This window comes from Mastigoproctus giganteus, chromosome 12 (assembly GCF_048544385.1).
Source record: "Mastigoproctus giganteus isolate SK-2022 chromosome 12, ASM4854438v1, whole genome shotgun sequence".
Taxonomy (NCBI): domain Eukaryota; kingdom Metazoa; phylum Arthropoda; class Arachnida; order Uropygi; family Thelyphonidae; genus Mastigoproctus; species Mastigoproctus giganteus.
Window position 1 is genome coordinate 30,708,745 of NC_143586.1, and position 3,721 is coordinate 30,712,465.

Genomic DNA, 3,721 nt, shown 5'->3' on the forward strand with positions numbered 1-3,721 from the left:
GTAGGAATCAATGTTTTGCAACTGTTTAAATTCTATTTTTAATATCTGCAAAGGTTAGATTTTAATAAAATGTATTTTTGTCTTGGAGTCTCTGTTCATAACTGGTCAATAGTAGCTAAAACATTTTAGTGTGCTCGTTTGAATACTACTTTTTTTCCTTTACTGTAAGCGCTTTAAGGAGTTGGTGGTTTTAAATTGTTGACAGAAAGAGTCTGTCTCTTACAAAGATACAAACAGAAAGAGAGAGAAACACGTAGATTTGTGTAAACTGTCCGTTCTGTATATATATAAATGGTTACTATTTTAAAGATGAAAGAGGTGTGATCAAAAAGTTTGGGAAATGCCCAGTTGAAACTTCTTTGGGGTCTCGTCCAGACAGAGTAACCCGTGTATTTCTTCGCATTCTGAAAGATCACTGTTCATTACGAATCTGCCCGTGTGTTCCAACAGGGAACCAGAAACTCTACAAAACAGTTCTCTGGCAGCTGCACGAAGCAGTTCGGAGGAAGGCCAGTAAAGTGAGCTTCAGGAGATTGGTGTTTGTACCATGAGGACGTTGGAATCTGTATACAGCCAAGGAGAATTTCGAAGGAACGAACAGCCAATAAGCCATATTTCCCGTATTAGTTCAAACTCTCGAAATTTTTGATTACACCTCACATGTCTTAGTCGGTATAGTGTTGTGTGAACCTGGTTTTTAAAACCAACTTTGAACATCAGGTCCTCCTATGCTAGTCGTGTGTCTTCTTACGACAATAGCCCCCTCGATTTAGTTTGCAGTTCTTTCTGTTATGGAGAAATTGTAACCAAGTTAAAATTCACGTGACGAGAAAATTTCAACCTTCTGTAGCTGGTTTACTTGCTTGATGAAAACCCAGAGTTTTGTGGTGGGAAGCTCGTGTAATTCAAAATCATTTGGAGCTGTGATTGAGTGACGTCATAACCGGAGTCCAGGGCCGATGTGGACCAGCATGGAGTCCTTCCTCTGGTGAGAACATTTTGCTTGGCCGCTTGCTTTCCCTCCAACTCCTTTTTTCCATAAATTATCAAGTGATATCGACTGGGGCAGCTAATCCTCCCAGCCCAGCAGTTCTGTTCAGCACATAACCAGTCAAGCTAATTAAAACTATTGTTATATCGAATGACATCCACCAACCATCCCCCCAAAAAAACTGATTTTCTATTTAAACGGAATTCAGAAATTTTAGGTAGTTTATCTTAACCAGAGCTTGAGTATCACGGAATGACTCCCAAAGACAAAAGTTATTGTAGTAGGGTTTTAGGAGTATCAGCGACTAAAGCCATATTGCTCTTTTTATATTGTGTACAAATTGCATATGTCCTGAAGTCATTTTTTTTTGTTGGGCGAAAAATTGTACTACGCCCGAGACCGGCTAACTCGGCCACGTTGTGAAAAAGACCCATAAAAATTCCTCAGGTCATCGACAAGACTAACTCAGATCTTTCCACTTTGTGTAGGGAGGATGGCCATCCTGCCAACTGTACTACGTACGGGGGCAAGAAGGAACGTAGCTGTCACATGAGAATGCATATTTTCATGGAGGTTGTACTGTTTCCATTTCTTTTTAATAAGTGACAAAATGTGTATTACATCTTGGAGGATTCTTGTAGATCTATTTCTGAAAGTTTTGTCATTTTGGATAATAGATGTATGTGGCCAGTTCGAATGAGAAGGGGAAACTCCCCGAAAGTAAAGTAGGAGTGCATTGATATTTACATATAGACTTTGAAACTGCAATCCCGAGAGCATTGTTGACCTGTGTTAAGACAGAATAATCTTTCTTTCAAAGTCATAAACTGGAGTTGAAATTGTTGTTCAAGGGAATACGTACTCTGTGGGTGGCAAGATAATGTGAGGGTCATTAGCATAAAGGAAGATGTCATGATTAGCCAGAATGTGCTGCGCTATAGCTTCGATATCTATGGTATATGTTGCGGTAAACTATGCATAATCATTGGTAGATTAACTTCAAGTTCTATGGTCCTTAAATCCTTGAAGAATGGTTCAACTCCAGACTGTGTCAAAGGCTTTTTCGATATCCAGGCTTATTATAACAAGGTTTTTATTTTGAAAAAAAGCATTAGGTGAGGCATATGATTCAAGATAGCAAGCTTAAAAACTTTCCCATTTCACCCATTCATTCACTCCAAACATTTGTTCAGTTCCTTCTTGAATTAACTTAAGCTCCTCACTTTCACAAAGAAAGATGGAAGTTTTGTTCCAGCAATCAAATAGCCGCACGTCTATTGTACAACTGCCTTTCCTCGATTTGAGTTTATGCTCTCTCAGGTTCGTAATCTGAGAAAGAATCCCATCAGTATTTAGCTTGATCAAACCATTCAATGCCTTATACACCTTAATCAGATAATCTTGCAGGTGTCTCCAGATGCTGCAATTTGTAGAACTTACGCCATTCTTGATAAGAGCAACCCTTTGTTATCTTCACCAGTCTCGTTGTCCTTCTCTATACACGCTCAAGCAAATCTATATCCTTCCTAAAATAAGGCCTCCAGACCTGTACGCAGTACTCAAGGTGTAGCCTGACCATTGCCTTATACAAAGGGATGGCCACCTGCTTATCCCTGTTAACGAAATTCCTATATGTCATTAACAAGACGCCATGACCTGCTCTGGCAGCCTGTCTGCTCTGCTCTGAAAACTTCATATCTGACTGGCACATTACCCCTCAGGTATTTTTCATTCTCCACTACCCTGAGGGCAGTACCAAACAGTTGGTACATTAATCTGGAATTACGGCTAAACATATTTAGTACTTTGCATTTTTCAATCTTATGCAGGAAGGTGCCGGATTGTTTCATCCTGGTTGGCGTTGTCATCTGCATCCATGTTCATTAAGATTGGTTGTCTTCCTTATTGGAGCTGGTGTTATACTTTTTTTCAGCTTTTGTTGTAGTGTAGGTTACAATTGACACAACCATAATCAGAATATTATTGATACGATCTATCACACAGGGTCCTTGAGGGGCACACCTGGTGGAAAATACTCACCTTAAGGGGGCGAAAGTTCGAATTCCGTCAATGATGCAAGGAATTTTCGTGTGTCTTTTTCACAACGTCACTCAGTTAGTCGGTCTCACAGGAACCATGATTCGCTCTTTCTCTCCTGTAAACTCTGGATTTTCATCCAGCAAAAAGAAATCGGACCCCAGAACACACCCGGTGTACAGAATATAATACACTAGGTGATCACTGAATTATGGCCACCTACCTAATACTTCGTAGGTCCTCTTTTTGCCCTTAGTACAGCAGCTATCCGACATGGCATTGATTCAACAAGATGGCGGAAGCGTTCTGGAGGTATGGCCAACCAAGCTGTGTGTAATGCGCCCAGCAAATCGGGTATGGAGGTGACTGGTGTATCCAGACGCCTGATATGCCTTTCCATAGTATCCCACAAATGCTCTATGGGATTGATATCGGGTGAGTTCGGAGGCCAATCGATATGCTGGAAGTCAGAACTGTGTTGCTCAAGCCATTCCTGAACAACAGGTGCCCGATGGCTCGGCGCTGTGTCATCTTGGAAGACACCATCGCCATTCGGGGAAAAGTGAAACATAGCGGGGTGTACACAGTCAGCAAACAGTTGACGATAGCAGAGACCACTGATACGTTGTTCCACATTCACCAGGGGTACAAGTTCCTGCCAGTGATACATGCCCCACACCATACCACCGCCTC